Raw genomic sequence first — 22,294 nt, 5'->3', positions numbered from 1 at the left:
AATAGATGCAGAAAAAGCTTTTGACAAAATTCAACACCGATTTATGGTAAAAACTCTCCAGAAGGGGGCATAGAGGGAACCTACCTCAACATAATAAAGGCCATATATGACAAACCCACAGCAAACATCATTCTCAGTGTTGAAAAACTGAAAGCATTTCCTCTAAGATCAGGAAGAAGACAAGGATGTCCACTCTCACCGCTATTATTCAACAGAGTCTTCAAAGTCTTAGCCACCACAATCAGAGAAGAAAAAGAAATAAAACAATACAAACTAGAAAAGAAGAAGTAAAACTGTAACTGTTTGCAGAGGACATCATACAATACATAGAGAATCCTAAAGATGCCACCAGAAAACTACTAGAGCTAATCAATGAATTTGGTAGAGTAGCAGGATACAAAATTAAAGAACAGAAATCTCTTGCATTCCTATACACTAATGATGAAAAATCTGAAAGAGAAATTAAGGAATCACTCCCATTTACCATTGCAACAAAAAGAATAAGACACCTAGGAATAAACCTACCTAGGGAGACAAAAGACCTGTATGCAGAAAATTATAAGACACTGATGAAAGAAATTAAAGACGATACCAACAGATGGAGAGATATACCATGTTCTTGTATTGGAAGAATCAGTATTGTGAAAATGACTATACTACCCAGAGCTATCTACAGTTTCAATGCAATCCCTATCAAATTACCAATGGCATTTTTTACAGAACTAGAACAAAAAATCTTACAATTTGTATGGAGAAACAAAAGACCCAGAATAGCCAAAGCAGTCTTGAGGGAAAAAAACGGAGCTGGAGGAATTAGACTCCCTGACTTCAGACTATACTACAAAGCTACAGTAATCAAGACAATATGGTACTGACACAAAAACAGAAACATAGATCAATGGAACAAGATAGAAAGCCCACTCACCTATGGTCAACTAATGTATGACAAAGGAGGCAAGGATATACAATGGAGAAAAGACAGGCTCTTCAATAAGTGGTGCTGGGAAAACTTGACAGCTACAGGTAAAAGAGTGAAATTAGAACACTCCCTAACACCATACACAAAAATAAACTCAAAATGGATTAGAGATCTAAATGTAAGACCGGACACTATAAAACTCCTAGAGGAAAACATATGAAGAGCACTCTGTGACATAAATAACAGCAGGATCTTTTTTGATCCACCTCATAGAGTATTGGAAATAAAAACAAAAATAAACAAATGGGACCTCATGAAACTTCAAAGCTTTTGCACAGCAAAAGAAACCATAAACAAGGCGAAAAAACAACCCTCAGAATGGGAGAAAATATTTGCAAATGAATCAACAGACAAAGGATTAATCTCCAAAATATATAAACAGCTCATGCAGGTCAATATTAAAAAATAACAAACAACCCAATCCAAAAATGGGCAGAAGACCTAAATAGACATTTCTCCAAAGAAGACATACAGATGGCTAAGAAGCACATGAAAAACTGCTCAACATCACTAATTATTACAGAATGCAAATCAAAACTACAATGAGGTATCACCTCACACCAGTTAGAATGGGCATCATCAGAAAATCTACAAACAACAAATGCTGGAGAGGGTGTGGAGAAAAGGGAACCCAGTTGCACTGTTACTGGGAATGTAAATTGATATAGCCACTATGAAGAACAGTATGGAAGTTCCTTAAAAAACTAAAAATAGAATTACCATATGATCCAGCAATCCCACTACTGGGCATATACCCTGAGAAAACCACAATTCAAAAAGACACATGCACCCCAGTGTTCATTGAAGCACTATTTACAATAGCCAGGTCATGGAAGCAACCTAAATGCCCATTGACAGATGAATAGATAAAGAAGATGGGGTACATATATACAATGGAATATTTCTCAGCCATAAAAATGAACGAAATTGGGTCATTTGTTGAGACGTGGATGGATCTAGAGACTATCGTACAGAGTGAAGTAATTCATAAAGAGAAAAACAAATATCATATATATATGTATATATATATATATTTTTTTTTTTGCGGTAAACGGGCCTCTCACTCTTGTGGCCTCTCCCGTTGCGGAGCACAGGCTCTGGACATGCACGCTCAGTGGCCATGGCTCACGGGCCTAGCCACTCCATGACATGTGCAATCTTCCTGGACCAGGGCACAAACCCATGTCCCCTGCATCGGCAGGCGGGGTCTCAACCACTGCGCCACTAGGGAAGCCCAATATCGTATATTAACGCCTATATGTGGAACCTAGAAAAATGGTACAGATGAACTAGTTTGCAGGGCAGAAATTGAGACACAGATGTAGAGAACAAACATATGTACACCAAAGGGGGAAAGCCGCAGGGGGGTGGCAGTGGTGCTGTGATGAATTGGGCGATTGGGATTGACATGCATACACTGATGTGTATAAAATTGATAAGTAATAAAAACCTGCTGTATAAAACAAAAAGAAATGTGTTTTCTATGTTTCTGATCTCTGAGGCTAAAAATTATTAAATTTTAGTAAACTTTTCAGCTTTTATCAATTTTCTCTTTTGTTTTTTTTTTCTATTTTATTGGTTTGTTCTCTGATCTTTCTTATCCATTTTTTTTCTGCTTTGTGTTTTATTATTCTCCTTTTTCTAGTTTCTTAAGTCAGAATTTAAGATCTTTAAATTACACGTTTTTTCCTAAAAAGATATTTAATGCTATAAATTTCCAAGTTCACCCTTAGGAAGAAATCAGAAATATTGATATATTGTGGTTTCATTTTCATTCAGTTTAAATACTTTCATATTTTCCTATTGCTTTGTCTTTGATGCAAGTTACTCTCCAAATAGTTATTTTTTTCAGATATATTTCTGTAGTTTTTAATTTAGTTTTATTGTGATAAAATATCATACTTTGTGGCCTAAACACCTTAAAATTTGTTGATACTTACTTTTTAGCCCTGAATAAGGTCTGTTATATTAAATATACTCTGTGCTCTTGAAAAAAAATATGTATTCTGCTATTGTTGAATGGAAGGCTGTATGTCAATTAGGCCAAGTTGTTTATTAATGTTGTTCAGGTTTTCTATATCTTTGTTGATTTTTCTTTCTAATTTTTTTATCAATTATTGATAGTGTTTATTTTTCTCTTTTGTTTTGCTATCCTTAATTTTATGCTTGTTTGTTTCATGTATTTTAAAGCCCTGAGATTATGTGTTATAATTTTAAGAATTTTAGGTTCTCTGTATGAACTGATACTTTTATCTTCATGAAATTATGTTCTTTAATACTGATAATTTTCTTTACTTTGAAGTCTGCCATATTACTTTTTTTTTGTTTGCAGCTGTAACAAATTACTACAATTGTATTTGTGTAAATAACACAAACTAATTATCTTAGAGTTCTGAATGTAAGAATTCCAAGTCTTATTGGATTAATCAATGTGCCAGTAGGGCTGTAATTTCTGTATGTTGTAGGAGGAAATCCATTTCCTTGCCTTTCAAGCTTCTAGAAGTCACCCACATTCCTAGACTCATGGCCACATTTCTCTATAAATCAGTGCCAGCAATGTTACATCTCTCTGATCATTCTTTCATAATCACGTTTCTCACTGACTTCCTTCTTCTTCCTCCCTCTTCTGCTTTTAAGAATCCTTATGATTACATTTGGCCCACCAAGATGCAATATCAGGTCAGGTGATTAACAATCTTAACTACATCTGCAAACTTAGTTCTCTTTTGTTATGTAAACTAACATATAGGGATTGAGGGATTACAATGTGGACACCTCTGGTGAGCCATTATTCTGACTACCAGATTTACTTTGTCTAATATAGTGTAACCAAACCAGCTTGTTTTTGACTTATGTTAGTGTGCTTTATCTTTTATCTTTTGCATTTTACCTATTTGAGTTTTTACATTTAAAGTGGGTTCATTGTAGATACCATTTATTTGGGTCTTGCCTTTTGAATCCAATCTGACAATCTCTACCTTTTAAATAAGGTGTATGGAATATTATTTAATATGATGTGATGTTTAAATAACACCATCCTAATAATGATGGTTAATTTTATGTGTCAACTGGACACAGACATGGAATACCGATATTTGTTTAAACATTATGTTTTGGTAAGTCTGTAAGTGTGCTTCTGGATGAGTATAACATTTGAATGAGTAGACTAGGTATAGAAGATTGGCCTCCTCAATGTGGATATACTTCATCCAATCCATTGAGGCCTGTGTAGAATAAAAGACTGAGTATGAAATAATTTACTCTCTCTCTAATTGTCTTCAAGCTGGGACATCAGTCTTCTCCTATCATTGGATTTGGATTGGAATTTTCACCAATAGCTATTCTGGCTCTCAGGCCTTTGGACCCTGATTGGGCCTATACTTTGGTCTCCTGGGGTCTGGACTTCCCATCTTCCATAAATGTATAAACTGATTACACACACACACAGACATCACATATATCCTGACTAATATACTGTTATATGTTTTTTATTTGTAATTTATTCCTTTTTTTCCTTCATTCTTTTTGTTATTATTATGATTTTATTTTATGATGTATTTTCTTTTTTTAAATTGAAGTATAATTGATTTTCACTATTATGTGTGTTTCAGGTTTACAATGTAGTAATTCAATATTTTTATAGATTATAATCCATTAAAGTTATTATAAAATATTGGTAATATTCCCTGTGCTGTACAATATATCTTTGTAACTTATTTATTTTACATAGTGTAGTTTGTAATTCTTAATCCCCTACCTCTACCTTGCTCCTTCTCACTTCCCTTGCTACACTGGTAGCCAAATTTGTTTTTTATACCTGTGAATCGTTTTCTGTTTTGTTATATTCATTTGTTTTATTTTTTAGATTCCACATGTAAGTGACAACATACAGTATTTGTCTTTCTCTATCTGACTTATTACACTAAGAATAATACCCTCCAGGACTACACATGTTGTTGCAAATGGCAAAATTTCATTCTTATTTAAGGGTGAAAAATATTCCATTGTATATATTGACTATGTCTTCTTTATCCATTCATCTGTTGATGGACATTTAGGTTTCTTCCATATCTTGGCAATTGTAGATAATGCTGCTATGAACAATGGGGTACATGTATCTTTACAAATTAGTATTTCAATTTTTTTGGATATATACCTTGAAGTGGAATTGCTGGATCATATGGCAATTCTATTTTTAATTTTTGGAGGAAACTCTATAATGTTTTCAATAGTGGCTGCACCAATTTACATTCACTCCATGCACAAGGATTCCCTTTTCTCCATATCCTTATCAACATTTGTTACATGTGGTCTTTTTGATGGTAGCCATTCTGGCAGGTGTGAGGTGGTATCTCATTGTTGGTCTGATTTGCATTTCTCTGATAATTATCGATGTTAAGCATCTTTTCATGTGCCTGTTGGCCATCTGTATGTCTTATTTAGAACAAGGTCTATTCAGGCCTTCTGCCCATTTTATAATCAGGTTTTTTTTTTTTTTTTTTGATGTTGAGTTGTATGAGCTCTATATATATTTTGGATATTAACCTCTTATTGGTATTATCATTTGGAAACATTTTCTCACATTCAGTAGATTGTCCTTTCATTTTGTCCATGGTTTCCTTTGTTGTGCAAAAACTTTTAAGTTTAGTTTGGTTCTAATTGTTTATTTTTGCTCTTGTTTTCTTTGCCTGAGGCGACAGACCAAAAAAAAAAAATTGCTACAATTTATTCCAAAGAGTGTTTCACCTATATTTTCTTCTAGGAGTTTTATGATTTCTGGTATTACATTTAGGTATTTAATCCATTTTGAATTTATTTTTATATATGGTATTAGAGAATGTTTTAATTTCATTCTTTTACATGTAGCTGTCCAGTTTTCCAAGATCACTTATGGAAGAGACTGTCTTCTTCTCATTGTATATTCTCATCTTCTTTTTCGTAGATTAATTGACCATGGTGTTTGGGTTTATTTCTAGACTCTCTGTTCTGTTCTATTGATTTATGTGTCTGTTTCTGTGTCACACTGTTTTGATAACTTGTAGATTTGTAGTATAGTCTGAAGCCAAGAATGTGATGTCTACAGCTTTGTTCTTCTTTCTCAAGATCACTTTAACATTTTGTGGTCTTTACTGGTTCCATATAAATATTAGGATTATTTGTTCCAGTTATGTAAAAAAAGTCATGGTTATTTTATAGAGATTGCAGTAAATCTTTAGATTTCTTTGGGTAGTATTGACATTTTAACAATATTAATTCTTCCAATTCATGAACACAGATATTTTTGTATTTATATATATTGTCTTTAATTTCCTTCATCAATGTTTTCAAGTCTTTCACCTCCCTGATTAAGTTTATTCCTAGGTATTTTATTCTTTGTGATAGTTAGAATTTTAAACAAGATTGTTTTCTTGCTTTCTCTTTCTGTTAGCTTGTTATTAACATATAGAAAATTATATTAACCTTATATCCTGCAAATTTACTGAATAAATTTATTAGTTCTAATATATATTTTTTGGTGGAGACTTTAGGTTTTCTATGTATAGTATCATGAAATCTACAAAGAGTGACAGTTTTACTGCTTCCCATTCATTTTATATGTATTTTACTTATTTTTGTTATTTGATTGTTGTGGCTAGTACCCTCAATTCTATGTTAAATAGAAATTGTAAGAGTGGACATCCTTGCCTTGTTCCTAATTTTAGAGGACAAGCTTTCAACTTTACACCATTAAGTATGATGTTAGCTGTGGCTTTGTAATAAATAGCCTTTAATATGTTGATTCTGTTCCCTCTATACCCACTTTGATGAGAGTTTTTTTTTTTTTGTCATGAATGGATGTTGAATTTTGTCAAATGCTTTTTTTTGCACCTATTGAGATGATTACGATTTTTATCCTTAATTTTGCTAGTATTGTGTTTCTCATTTTTGAATTACAGTTATTGAACCATCTATGCATCCCTGGAATATATCTCACTTGATTATTGTGTATAATACTTTTTTTTATATTGTTGAATTTAGTTGTAAATATTTTGTTGAGGACTTTAACATCTATATTCATCAGAGATACTGGTCTATAACTTAACTTTCTTTTTTTGTAATATCTTTGTCTGGTTTTGGTATTAGAGTAATGGTTGCCTTGGAGAATGAATTGGAATTTTTTGAATGGTTTGAGAAGATCAAGTATTAGCTCTTCTTTATTTCTTTGCTAAAATTCCCCTGTGAAGCCAACCAGTTCTGAAATTTTGGGGAGTTTTAAATTCACTATTAGTGATTGGTCTGTTTGGATTGTCTCTTTCCACCTAATTCAGTCTTGGAAGATTGTATATTTCTAGAAATTTGTCCATTTATTCTAGGTTGTCCAACTTGTTGGCATATAATTGTTTGTAGTATTCTTTTATGATTTTATGTATCTCTGTGATATCAGTTGTAATATCTCCTCTTCTGTTTTTTATTTTTTTTTATTTGGGTTCTCTCACTTGTTTTTTTAATGAGCCTGGATAAAGGCTTATCAATTTTGTTTATCTTTTTAAAAAACTACCTTTTGTTTTCATTGATCTTTTCTATGTTTTTTTCAGTCTCTTTTTTATTTCCTTTCAGATATTCACTATTAATTTTCTTATGCTGACTTTGAGTTTTTTTGGTTGTTTTTTTGTTGTTGTTCCTTTAAATGGTAAGTTAGGATTTTTTTTGAGATTTTTTTCTTGTTTCTTGAGTTAGATCTGTATCACTCTTAGAATTACTTTTTCTGCATTCCATACATTTTGGAAAATTGTGTTTTTATTTTCATTTGTCTCAAGGTATTTTCTGATTTCCTCTTTGATTCCTTCATTGACCCACTGGCTTTTTAGTAGCATGTTTGTGTTTTTCCATTTTTATTCCTGTAATGGATTTATACTTTCATATTTTTGTGATAAGAAAAAAATGCTTGATATAATTTCTATCTTCTTAAACTTGTTGAGACTTTTTTTCTGGCCTAGCATGCTGTCTATCCTGGAGAACATTCCACATTCACTTGACAAGGATGTTTATTCTGCCATTTGGGGATGGAATGTCCAATAGATATCTATTAAGAACAAGTGGTCTAACATGTCATTTAAGATTCCTGTTTCCTTATTGATTTTCTGTGTAATTGAGGTGTTGAAGTCCTCTACTATTATTCTATTATGTCAGTTTCTGTCTTTATGTCTGTTAATATTTGCTTTATATATTTAAGTGCTCCTATATTAGGTGCATATATATTAACACATTACATACCATTCTTGTGTTGATCTCTATAGACTTTGTTTTAAAGTCTACTTTGCTGTGAGTATTGCTATTCCAGCTTTCTTGTTATTTCCATTTGCATGACATTTTTTTCCATACCCTCACTTTCATTCTGTGTGTGTCTTTATTTCTGAAGTGAGTCTCTTGTAAGCAGTACAGAGATGGATGTGTTTTTCTGTCTGATCTTCCACCTTATGTCTTTTGATTGGAATATTTAGTTCATTGACATTTAAAATGTTTGTTGTATGTGTTTATTGCCATTTTGTTATTTGTTTTCTTGTTGTTTTTGTATAACTTCTCTGTTATTTTCTTCATTTTTTAGTTTCTTCTCTTGTAGTTTGATGATTTTCTTTAGTGATATGTTTCTCTCTATTTTTTGTGTGTGTTTCTTTCTGCCTATTTTTGTGTATCTATTTTAGGAATTTTGATTTGTAATTGTCATGGTATTTATATATGTTGTCATAAAAGTATCTACTTGTTTTAAAGTGATAGTCATTTTAGTTCAAGCACATTCTAAAAGATCTACATTTACTCCCCTTCTCCACGTTTTATGTTTTTGATGTTATATTTGACATTTTCATGTTTATCCCTTAACTGTTTATCGTAGGTATGGTTGATTTTACCCTTTTCATCTTTCAATTTTTGTACTAGCTCATTTAGTTTGTTGATCCACAACCTTTACTCTATATTTGCCATTACTAGTGAGATTTTTCCTTTTCTATAAATTTTTACTTCTTGTTGTAGCCTTTTCTGTTCCACTTAGAGAAGACTCTCTAATGTTCATTTTATGGTCAGTTTAGTATTGATGAACACTTTTAGTTTTTGTCTAAGTTCTTTATTTCTCAATTTCTGAGTGATAATCTTGCTGGATAGGGTATGTTTCTTTGAAGGTCTTTCAGTTTCAGCACTTAAAATATATCATGTCACTCCCTTCTGGCCTGTAAAGATTCTGCCAAAAAATCAGTTTATAACCTTATGCTGATTCCTTTGTATGTAACTCTTTATTTTGTTCCTGCTGCCTTTAGAATTCTCTCTTAAGTTTTGCCATTTTAATTATGCTATGCCTTAGTGTTGGTCTCTTTGGGCCATCTTATTTGGGACTCTCTGTGCTTACTGTACCTTTGTTCTCACTGTGTTCATCTATTTGTTCCCGAGTTCAGTTAGCATTTGTATTACTAATTTTTTCAGTTTTTTATCTGGTAAGTAGCTATGTTACATTAGTTGACTTTTCATGGTTTTTTCTTGTTCTTTCATTTGAGACAGTTTACTCTGTATTTTCATTTTGTTTAACTTTCTATGTCTCTATGAAATTAAGTGAAACAGTTACCTATCCTGGTCTTGAAGAGGTGTCCTTGTGTGAGAGCACCCCTATGCAGTCTGCATTTGCACAGAGGCTTTGATGGGAGAGCTGGATCTGAAGTAATCATAGATCATGTCTTTCCCCAGGGTGTGTTGGCAGCTATCACCTTGGTGAGAGGTAGGGCTGGAGATGGTGGTGTTAGAGCCAGAGCCAGGTGTGAGCAGAAGATTCTCCTATGGTCAGTGGTCATTGCTGCCCTATCAGTGGTGGGGTTGGCCCCTAGTGCTGGAGTAGATGTACTGAGGGTCTGATCTGAGCTAGTTTTGTTGTAAGTGTATACTTTCCCCTTCTCAGCTATACCACCTTCACCCCAGGGGAGAGCAGTGCTGGAACAAGAGAGCTTAGACTGGGCACCCAGTGGTGGTCCCAGTATGCTAGTCAGAGCTCAAGACAGCTTTCAATCTGCCACTTCTATGAGCACCAACAATGGTTGCCCTTGTCCTGTTCAGATGTAGTGCCGGGTCGAGGCTTCTCCATTCCCCCAAACTGCACACTCTCCTCTGCAAAGGCAACATTCTCTCTAGGGGTAGCTCTGTCAGACCTAGAGGGGCCATAGCAGCAGACACTGAGAGTGTGCCAGAGTTCATGCTGGGGTAGTCATGGGAAACTGGCCAGAGCCTCAGGCAGTTCCAATTTGCTTCTTTTGCCTTGTTCCTGGAAGTAAGCAAGTGTGTGTGCATTCTTCACAATCAGAATCTAGGTTTCTACAACCCTCCTGTAAGTTGCAATGATTTTCAAACCAGCTAAGGGGACGTATCTTCCTGGTGTCTGATCCCAGGTCTGGGGTGCTCAATATATGGTTCAAATTGTGCATTCCCCAGGGAGAATATATGAGCCTGTGATATCCCCATTCTTTTTTGTATCCCTTCCTATGGGTTTGAGTCCCAACATGATTGCTTCCCTTCTCTTCCTATCCAACTCTCTGTGGATCTTTCTTAACAATCTTGGTTGTAGAAAAGTTCTTCTCTTGGAATCTAGTTTGTTTTCAGTGATAATTGCTCCACATGTGGATGTATTTTTTATATGTTCATGGGGACAGGTGATTTCAGTGTCTTCCTAGTCTGCCTTATTGATCTTCTCCCCAAGACGTAAGCTTAGGTAAATGTGGGGCTCACTTATTTTTGTTTTCATCTCACAGTTTTATTATTTTATGTTGTTTGATGCCTAATGTCTTGAGTATTATTGTTTCATATATTTTGTTTGTTTCTTTAGTAGTTTTATGGTGGAGGGTAAATCTGTTCACTTTTATTACATCTTGATGAATAGAAGAGTCCTCTTATTTTAATCAAATAAAGTATGTGGCTACATAGAGGGCAGATTATCACTTGTGAAGATGGCAAATTGTAAAAGAACTAATGGAAGTATCAACATAAAAACATCTGAATGAACCAAAGTGAGTAAAATAAAAGTACAATAAAAACTTAAATCTTAGAAGTATTAAAAAAAAAAACACTTGACTGGGAACATTACTTTTAAGTGATATTCTTTAATAATCCCTCAAGTGTTTCTTGTTCCCAATTCACATTTCATATATTTTCCTAAACGGATAATCCAATCTTGGACATAATTTATAAATATATGTTATACATACCAAGAGAAGTAATGTCCTAGTGTATTTTACCCTGGCAAGATCATATCTGGAGTCTTATGTTCTATTCAAGGAAGTCTAGTTTCAAAAATAGCACTGACAACAGAAGCTGTTCTGGGGAAGAATTGCTAAAAATGAGAGTGGTTTACAAAACTAAATACAGTTAATGGCATTTGTTTTTGATAAGATATGGTTTAAGAAAAGCATAATATAAAGAAGGACTGTGGAAGAAGGAATAGACTTAGTGTGTACCATAAGATAGACATAACAGCTTTTGCTCAGTATAAGCAAAAATATACTAGCAGATTTAAACACATATGTAAAGGGTTAGGTGAAAAACATTATGGCTCTGGAAATATTCAAACAGGCATTAGTTGACATATCAAGGAGGCTACAAAGAGTATTATAAATCTGTGAAGAAACTAGCTAGAATTCCCTATAGATTCTCTTTTTCTTAGTTTTAGAGGTCCAATGTATTATAACCTGTACTCCTTGACACTCAGGAGTTCTGCTGAGTTCTTTCAGAAGCCAAAACAAAGGCAGAGGAATGTAAAGAGGAAGAATGCATTCTTCTACACTCATCTGGCACTTTCACTTTAGTCAGGGGAGCATAGGTCTTAATTGCTTTATATGTTGACTTCCTCAGGAAGAATTGAAAAAGGACTCTGAAGAAAGAGTTGCATGGATAAAAAGATTTGAAAACCCAGAGACGAAGCCCTTTACTTGTATATGTTTTGATTCCTCAGTTAGCAATAATTCTGAAAACTTTTATATTGTAATGATAAAATGCTGCAAAACCAGAAAGATAATTATTTTTTGATCACTTCTGGATTGGTGCTAAATTAAAATGTCACATCTTTTAAAAGCTTAAAATGGGCAATTCACACAGTACAATGAATTCAATTTTATGGTGGCATTTCCAAGAATAATTCTTTGTTCTCAATTCAGAATAGGAAGTGAAGGATAATTTCCCATTTTACCTCCATTACTGATTCTGTTTTTTAAAGCCACAGAATAAAATGATGTCTATGATAAAAAGAAATAAGAATTATTTAAGTTCAGAGCTTGTAGAAGGAAGATTTGACAGGAGGAATTGAATCCAGTGTTATGAAGTTGAAAACCAATGTTCTCTTCCTAAAGACATAGTAAACAGAGATCCATCTCTCATCAGACATTCTGCAGTCTACAGGTTATTTATGCTATAATAAAAGATATTTTTATCACAAGAGCTTTTGTTTGTGCAGTTAGTGTGGTGTTCTATCTTTCTAATACACAATTTGCATCATAGCTAAAACCTCTTTGGGATTACAGAAGTAAATGGACATAGGTTTCACTTACAGATAACATAGTTATTGTCTCAAAATGGCTGTATCAGAAATGATCATGTACTGATTCAGCATATACAGTTCAACAATCACTATTGGAAAATTTTTTTCCTGACTTGTTTCTCACATTTATCTCTTCTTACCCACAGGGGTTTTCCAATATTCATGAAGAGATGAATAATAGTTGTTATCCTTATATGCAGTGCATTGGGAAGGTAGGGGAAACTTGGATTTGTCACTTTTAGTTATGCGGATCTTTGGAATATAATTTTACTTATCTAAAGGTCAGTTTCAAAATCTATAAAAGTTTTGAGATTTAAATCTTGAAAGTTTTAAATATAAACACAGGGTATAATAAATTCTCCATAATGTCAGTATTGTTATTATTAATAATAAATTGTTATTTTTATTATTCTAATTTGTTTAAAGTGCAAGAAATCATTTTTTTAACATTTTAACCTTTATGGACTATACTTGTTTTGTTGACATAATTAATACAGTTTGTATTTATTTTGGCTGTTAATAGCCAATTTAGGATACTCTCAAATATAAACAGTATATTTTTAAGTTCAAAATTACAAAATTATAAATAAAATGTACACCTTTATGTATTTTCAGATTGTTCCCTCTTCATTTCAGTAAATTCTTCCATGATCCCAACACATATTCAACAAAGACATGTCCATAAGCATAACCTATTACTCTCGTTATTTCACTTCATCTCTCTCTCTTTGTAAGTGGATGATGATGTTGATGATGAAGAATACATTTTGTAAATTTATACAATTAAAGCAGGCAAAATACTGTTTCAATCACACATATTAACTGCTTGTTAATGTATTTCAGCAGAATTGGAATAACATAGTACTGGTTTATCATATTATCTTTCTAGAACAATTTAGATACTCAGAAAATTTCTTAGAATCAATATACATTACATTTTGAAATATATTTTGAATTACAGAAAGAAACACACCTGCAAAAATAAGCCAGGCTCTTCACTTTAAAATAAAATTGTATATAGTGAGAAGAAACAGCTATGCTCTGCCTTTTCTTCAAGGACAGAATCCTGAAAAAGTCTGAGAACTTCAACTGTCAGAGTGTAAAGTGCAGTGATAAAAGCAGGAGATGACGTTGGAAAGTTTGTGGGCACCAACCAATGAAAAGCCTTGAACACTACACTATAGGGTTTGAATTATATCAAAGACAATGGGAACCACTGAAAGATTTCCAGAAGGAATGGAATCTGACTGTATTTCCATTTTTGAAAGCTTACCTTGGCAGTAAAATAGAAGACAGAATAAAGGCAGGAAAACAGTAATTAAGCCGTGGCAGTAATTAAGGATAGAAATGAGGAAGATGTGTTCTAGAGAGTAGCAGGAGTTTAAAGGAGGGAACCAATTTAAGATTATTCAGAAAGTAGTTTGAAAGGCCTTAACAGGTTGGAAATAATAGAGAATGAAAAATCTTGTATTGCTGAGTACAGTAAATCATTTAAATACAAAATACAGGAAAATAAAGTGTTTTGAAGTAGTGCAAGAAATGATGAGTTTAGGTTTGAACAAGTTAAGCTTTTTCTGTTGGAAACCTTAAGTTAAGGAAATCTAATAAACAGCTGGATACATGTATCTGGCACTCATATGAGGGTTATGGAGTCATCAACTTATAGCTAAGTTGAATAAAATAGCTCAGGAAAGAGTAGTGTGAAAAAGGCCTAAAATATTTTTTGAAGAATATTAATGTTAGAAAAGGACAAAGAGTCCAAGAGATAAACCTGAGAAATGACTACAGAATAGAACACCAAGGAAGAGTCACAAATGCTGAAGGAGAGAATTCCTAGGAGGAGGTAATCTCCTCTAAGATGTTAGGTAAGATATGGTAAACAATGTCCACTGTATTTAACAATTAACTAGACTCTGGCCACCATGGTGAAAGTGGTTACAATTGTGTGAGGAAAAGAGTCCAGAAAACAGAATGAGCTGAAGAGAGCTGAAGAGTGAACTTCCCTGAGGGCCAATCTAAGGAAGACTGGACAATTAAGCATAGCTGGTACATAGCAAAGAAATTGATGACAAATATATAAATTATTTCAATATTGAATGAATGTCAAAAAGAAAAAGCTTTTATTTCAGAGAGAAACTTTAAAAGGAATGACACATGGGGCTTCCTTGGTGGTCCAGTGGTTAAGACTCCATGCTTCCACTGCAGGGGGCATGGGTTCAATCCCCAGTTGGGGAAGTTCCACATGCTGTAAGCTGCAGCCAAAAAAACCCCAAAAAACAGAAAAGGAAAGAAACATTAAATTAACAAATGTGTTAATTTAAAAAAATAAAAGGAATGAGACAGGAAGCAGGTGTATTTCAAGGGAGCAAAAAGAGCCATAAAGGAATAGGCCGCTTCTCTTTGAGAGACAAGGCACCTTCATTGACATAGGCCACTTATGGGTTTTTTGTATCCTGAATTTTCCCCTCTTCTTGCTTTAAAGTAACCCTTGAATGACCTCTGAGATACTGTTCTATCCTCAGATTCACCATTGGCATCTCAGTGTTTTCCAACTCGTGTTTTCTGATGTGGCATAGACAGGATTGTACCACCCTTAGGATTGTCCCTCATGATTTCTTACAAGTGAAATCAAAGGTATTTCTCTTTAAAAGAGAAAAGGAAAAAATAATCAGCTGCCTCTTGCATCCTAATGTATGGGACTTGACCTATGAGAATGACTAAAATTCAAAAGAATAACAATTCCAGGGGTTTGCAGGGCTTTAGAATAACTAGAGCCCTCATATATTCCTGGTAAGAGTGTAAATGGTGCAACAACCCTGGAAAACTCTTTGATAGTTCCTTATAAAGTTACAGAAAACAGTGTGTAACCCAGCAATTCTACATCTTGAATCTTACACAGGAGAAATGAAAACATTTATCCACAAATAGTCACCAATGTATGCGACTATTCAGAGCAGTTTTATTCATAATTGTCCTGGATTGGGAAAAAAATTCAATAAATAATATATTTATACAATATGTATTACACATATTCAAATATATATTTATATAATAAAAGATTATTCAGCAATAAAAATGAACGAAATTCTGCAACATACAATATAGATGAATCTCATACACATTATCTGAGAGAAAGAAGAAATTTATATAACATTTTTGGACATGCACATCTAATTTAATACAATAGAAATTAAATCAGTGGTTCCCTGTGTCAGAGTGTGGTCAGGGGGGAATATGATTACAAAGGGTCCTGATGGAACTCTTTGAGGAGTTGCTTGAGGAGATGAGTATGTGAGCACATGCATTTATCAAAAATTATTGACCTGTGCATTTAAAAGTGTGATAGTGTTGTTTATAAATTATACATCATTGAAGTTAATTTTTAAAATATACTAGAAGAAAAAAGAATGATCTCAGAATTTGGAATAATGTTTGTCTTGTGACAAAGGATGAGATGGTGGGAGAAGGCATATGGTAAGATATAGGTTATTTTCAAGATGCCTTTTTTGTTGAGGCAGTTGATTCAGAAGTGCTTATGTACAGTTGATCCTTGAACAACACGAGGGGGCTAGGGGCCCGACGCTTGTGCAGTTGAATATCTGCATATAATTTTACAACTGGCCCTCCATATCCAGAGATATCCACAGATTCAACCATCCCTGGATCCTATAGTACTGTAGTACCATTTACTGAAAAAACAAAGTGTGTATAAGTGGACCTGAGTATAAGTAGACCTGTGCAGTTCAAACCTATGTTATTCAAGGGTCAACAGTATTACTAAAAAACAATAAACATACAAATAAAATGCTTGGGCCAATGCTTAAAGGTATAATGAACCAAGGATTATAATTAATGTAATTATGGTCAATTAAGGTCCAGAAAAAAATAAATGCATAAAATGTCAGATACCTATCTAACATCTTTCATGAAAATAAATGAAAAACAAATTAATACAAATATTAAAAACAAAGTTATTAATCTATTGGAAGAAAGTATAATAATCATTTTCTGAACTTTATTGGTGGAAAGACCTTGTTAAATAATGTACACAATACAAATTTATAAAAAAAAAAGTTGGTATTTGATTATATTATATATTATATGATTATATTTTAAAATCTCTGTAGGATACAAAAACATTACCAGAGTTAAAAGACAGGCAACAAGATAGCAGAAAATTATTTATTTGCAAAAAAATATATTAGGCAAATAAGAAAAATATGAACAACCCAACAAAAAGGGGAAAACAATATGAAGACATAATTTACAAAGGTGGACAATACCTCAATATCTATTATGTAGAAATATGTAGTAATTTTCTAGAATGACACAAATGCAAACTGAAACAAAAGTTATTTTTAACTTTCAGATAAAAAATTAAAAGTGACAAAATCACTATTGACAGGAAGTGAGGAAAAAGATATTGCTATCTATTTCTTGTAGACATGAAATTTGGTACAGTTTGTGGAATATATTTATACCTCATTAATAATCCAATCATTAAGCCCCATTAATCATTCCAATCACTTTTTGGAACCTACCCTAGAAAAGCATGTATACAACAGTGCACATTAAATAGTGTTTGTAGTAGCAAAACAAAATGGAAAATTATTTCAAAGTACATCAATGAGTGATTTGTTGAATAAAATATGATTCACAATTCTCATAGATAATTTGTAGTAGTTTCAGAAAAGGAGGTAAATTTATATGTACTAACATGAAGATATCTCAAACACATAATTTTAATATAGAATTGTGGCAGGAATATATGAAACAATTTATAAAAAATTATATACATGTGCATATGTGTGTTTATATGTATTCTCCATTTCATATATACTTATATGTTTATGTATCTGTGTATGTGTGTGCACACAGGAACATATACATAGATCAATATGTGATGAAACATTTTCTTTAAATTTCTCAATTTTTTACTTGCTACTCCCCCAAAGAACACATAAATCCTCAGCTCTTTATCTAGTCTACAACTTTTTTTGTATGTGTACAATAATGTACCATAGATAAGGAGATAAGCTTCTAAAATTTTTTATTAAAATTGAATAATACTATATAAATTTTATACAATAAATCTTTGTCATTTAAAAATGACCAAGGGAATTTTTGTTAATATTTTATTGAAATATACCATACATACAAATAAGTGCACAAAAGCACACACTTGACCAAAGGAAAATATATAATATTGCTAGTCCAATGAGTTGAACAAAAATAGCTGGTGAGAAGAGTCAAGTATCAAACATAAGATTTCAAATACCAACTTTATTCTCTTCCAGGTTACTTGGTAGTTTAATAAAAGAACAATTGATAATAACCTAGGATCAAGATGACAAGCATAATTACAAACAAAGGAAGCACTTTACCAAAATCTTTCTCTCATTGTTTGAACATAGTGAAAATACCTGCTTATTGATATCTTTACTCTGTGTAATGATTTCAACTTTTGCTGCCTCCATTATGATCAAACTGAGATTAAAATAATCAATCAAAATAAGGAGGTTAGGGCTTCCCTGGTGGCGCAGTTGTTGAGAGTCCGCCTGCCGATGCAGGGGACATGGGTTCATGCCCTGGTCAGGGAGGATCCCACATGCCATGGAGTGGCTAGGCCCGTGAGCCATGGCTGCTGAGCCTGCGCATCTGGAGCCTGTGCTCCACAACGGGAGAGGCCACAACAGTGCCATGGAGTGGCCAGGCCCGGGAGCCATGGCTGCTGAGCCTGCGCATCTGGAGCCTGTGCTCCACAACGGGAGAGGCCACAACAGTGAGAGGCCCGCATACTGCAAAAATAATAATAATAATAAATAAATAAGGGGGTTAGTAGAAAGAGAAAATAACCTTCTCCATTTTATCTCCTTTCCCTTTTGCAACATATATTTCTCAGTTTGGAGATTTGAAATTTCATGGTCTGTTTAACTCAGTGTTGCTATTTGTGATTCTGCAGTACTCAGTGAAATCACTACATTCCCAACACACCTACACGACCTAGTTAATGAATGTCCTGAATGCTCTAAGTAGAGTTATGATGATGATATGCTGTGGTCAGGCAAGAGCCAAGATGAGACCCAAAAAGGGTTCATTTTCTCTCTTGGCTACTGATTTGCTATGTAAAATTGAATATTATACTTAGTTTCTAAATCTTAACTTCTCTCATGAAATACAAGGCTAATAATAGTGCATTTGATTGTGAAGTACTTTGGCAACCTTGTCAGAAAATCATAGTGAGTGGACATATGCATTATTTATGAGATCTAAGAGATATTTAATGGTAATTGTTTGTTTTTCTACAAAAATTATTTCCATAGAAATGGATTAACCAATACTGAACTTGTTGAAAATTATAGAAAATCAAATAAAAAAATAGTAAGTCTCAACTTAATGATTACATGAGTGACTTATCTAGCATCCATCCAGATGATTGTTCAATTTTAATTAATACTGAGTATAAGGTAAAAATAAATACCACAAAATATTAATTATCTTAACAACAAATGCAACAGACAAATTCCTGTACATTTAACTGCTAATATTAATTGATTAATTTAATCATTCAGAAATCAATCTATCACTCGAACTCAACTGACCATCTTTTATATCAGGCCATAGCCAAAGTTATGCCCTTCTGGCTAAACAGATTACCATACTAAAAAACAACAGATATTCCATGAATGTACTTCTCTCTTAGTTGTCTCAGTTCACATTTACTAGGTAGAATTAAGCAATGTTAGCTTTATTCAATAAAAAGTTGAGCAAAATTTAGTTAATTTGTACTTTACTCTAGGGAATTAGAGATATGAGTGGAAAATGTACAGAGCTTATCACAGTTCATTACTGTGGCCTTAGTTAAAAAAGGAAGTCCCCTCTTCTTCACACATATAGGATGGTAGATAAAATAAATTTTATTTTATGAAATACATAAGTGAGATTAAAATTAAATAACAGAATTTGAAGTAACACATAAAAATGAGAAGTTAAAAATTTGGTGATCTAGAAACCAGATATATAGACTTTGGGTTAGTGATTCTATTGACCACATGGAATAGATAAGCATTGGGCTACAGTTATTATGCTCAGAAGAGGGCTAGGAGTTATCAATATAGGAGCAATGAATAGTTGTCCCAACCCTGAATTGGAGTTTAGAAACTTCAGCTCTTCAGTTCAAGGATATGGCATAAAGGTGAGCTGCTTGACTGTGGCTCTGGTGGTAACAGAACCAGTAGTTTAACCAGAATGCAAGATTTTTTTGTGTGGTATGCAGGCCTCTCACTGTTGTGGCCTCTCCCATTGCGGAGCTCAGGCTCCGGATGCGCAGGCTCAGCGGCCATGGCTCACAGGCCCAGCCGTTCCATGGCATGTGGGGTCTTCCTGGACCGGGACATGAACCCGTGTCCCCTGCATTGGTAGGTGACTCTCAACCACTGCAACACCAGGGAAGGCCCCCAGAATGCAAGTTTTGGGCCATACGTCTTGCATGCGATGTGGGAAATGCTGGAACCTAAAGTAAATATATTAATAACAAGGGAGACCTTCAAGATGGCAGAGGAGTAAGACGTGGAGATCACCTTCCTCCCCACAAATACATCAAAAATACATTTACATGTGGAACAACACCTACTGAATGCTGACAGAAAACCTCAGACTTCCCAAAAGGCAAGAAACTCCCCACATACCTGCGTGGGGAAAAAAGAAAAAACAGAAACAAAGAATAGGGATGAGACCTGCACCTCTGGGAGGGAGCTGTGAAAGAGGAAAAGTTTTCACACACTAAGAAACTCCTTCACTTGAGGAAACGGAGGATGGGTGGGGCAGAAGATTAGGAGCCATGGAGGAGAGTCCAGCAACAGGGGGGCATATGGCAAAGTGGAGGGATTCCCATACAGAGGATCAGTGCTGACCAGTACTCAGAATCCTGAGAGGCTTGTCTGCTCACCCACTGGAGCAGGTGGGGGCTGGGAGGAGCTGAGGCTTGGGCTTCAGATATCAGATCCGAGGGAGAGGACTGGGGTTGGCTGCATGAACACAGCCTGAAGGGAGCTAGTGCACCACAGCTAGTTGGGAGAGGGTCTGGGAAAAATTCTAGATGTTCCTAAGAGGCAAGAGACCATTGTTTCAGGACGAGAGGGGATTCCTCACCCATCTGCTCAGAGAAGGCAGAGCACCTCCTAAACAAGCTCCAGAGACAGATGCGAGCCATGGCTCTCAGCTCAGACAACAGAGACTGGCATGAAGTGCTAGCATGGCTGCCGCTGCCACCAAGAATCCTGTGTGCAAGTGCAGGTCACTATCCACAGCCCACCCCAGGAGCCTGTGCAGCATGCCACTGCCAGGTCCCCGTGATCCAGAAACAACTTCCCCAGGAGAACACATGTTGTGCCTCAGGCAGTTACAACACCATGTTGGCTTCTGCCACTGCAGGCTCGCTCCACATTCCAATTACAACTACTGTATACCTCCCTCCCCCCAACCTGAGTTAGCCAGAGCCCCTTAATCAACTGCTGCTTTAACCCCAACCTGTCTGGTTGGGAACAGATGCCTGAGAGCTACCTACATGTAGAGGTGAGGTTACAACCAAAGCTGAACTGCAGGAGCTGTGTGAACAAAGAAGAGAAAGGGAAATTTCTCCACGCAGCATCACGAGCAGCAGATTAAACCCCCATGATCAACTTGACGTACCCTGCATCTGTGGAATACCTGAATAGACAACGAATCATCCCAAAATTGAGGCTGTGGACTTTGGAAGCAATTGTAGACTTGGGGTTTGCTGCCTGAGACTGACTTATTTATGATTTTTATGTTTATCTTAGTATAGTATTTAGTGCCTGTTATCATTGGTAGCTTTGTTTATTGCTTTGTTTGCTCTCTTCTTTTTTTATTATTCTTAGTTAAAAATTTTTTTTATTTTAATAATCTTTTATTTTTTTTAATTTTAACAAATAAAAATTTTTAATTTTGTTTTTATTTCTTTGTTTCTCCCTTTTCTTCTGAGCTGTGTGACTGAGAGGGCCTTGGTGCTCTAGCCTGGTGTCAGGCCTGAGCCTCTGATGTGTGAGAGCTGAGTTCAGGACATTGAAGAACCAGAGACCTCCTGGCCCCATGTAATATCAATTGGTGAGAGCTCTCCCAGAGATCTCCAACTCAACGATAAGACCCAACTCCACCCAACATTTAGCAAGCTTGAATGCTGGATGCCCCATGCTAAACAATTAGCAAGACAGGAACACAACCCCACTCATTAGCAGAGAGGCTGCCTAAAATCATACTAAGCTCACAGACACGCCAAAACACACCACAAGAAGCAGCTCTGCCCACCAGAAAGAAAAGATCCAGCTCCATCACCAAAACACAGTCACCATTCCCCACAACCAGGAAGCCTACGCAAGCCACTGAACCAAACTTACCACTGAGAGCAGACACCAAAAACAACGGGAACTACCAATGTGCAGCCTGCAAAAAGAGACCCCAAACACATTAAGTCAAAGAAAAAATAAATGAGGGCTTCCCTGGTGAGGCAGTGGTTAAGAGTCTGCCTAACGATGCGGGGGACATGGGTTCGTGCCCCAGTCCGGGAGGATCCCACATGCCGCGGAGCGGCTGGGCCCGTGAGCCATGGCTGCTGAGCCTGTGCATCCAGAGTCTGTGCTTCACGACGGGAGAGGCCACAGTGGTGAGAGGCCCGTGTACAGAAAAAAAAAAAAAAAAATGAGAAGACAGAGAAATAATGAAGGAGATGAAGGAGCAAAGTAAAAAACCCACCGGCC

The sequence above is a fragment of the Physeter macrocephalus genome, chromosome 16 (genome assembly GCF_002837175.3).
Source record: "Physeter macrocephalus isolate SW-GA chromosome 16, ASM283717v5, whole genome shotgun sequence".
NCBI classification, from domain to species: domain Eukaryota; kingdom Metazoa; phylum Chordata; class Mammalia; order Artiodactyla; family Physeteridae; genus Physeter; species Physeter macrocephalus.
This window is presented reverse-complemented; position numbering follows the sequence as displayed.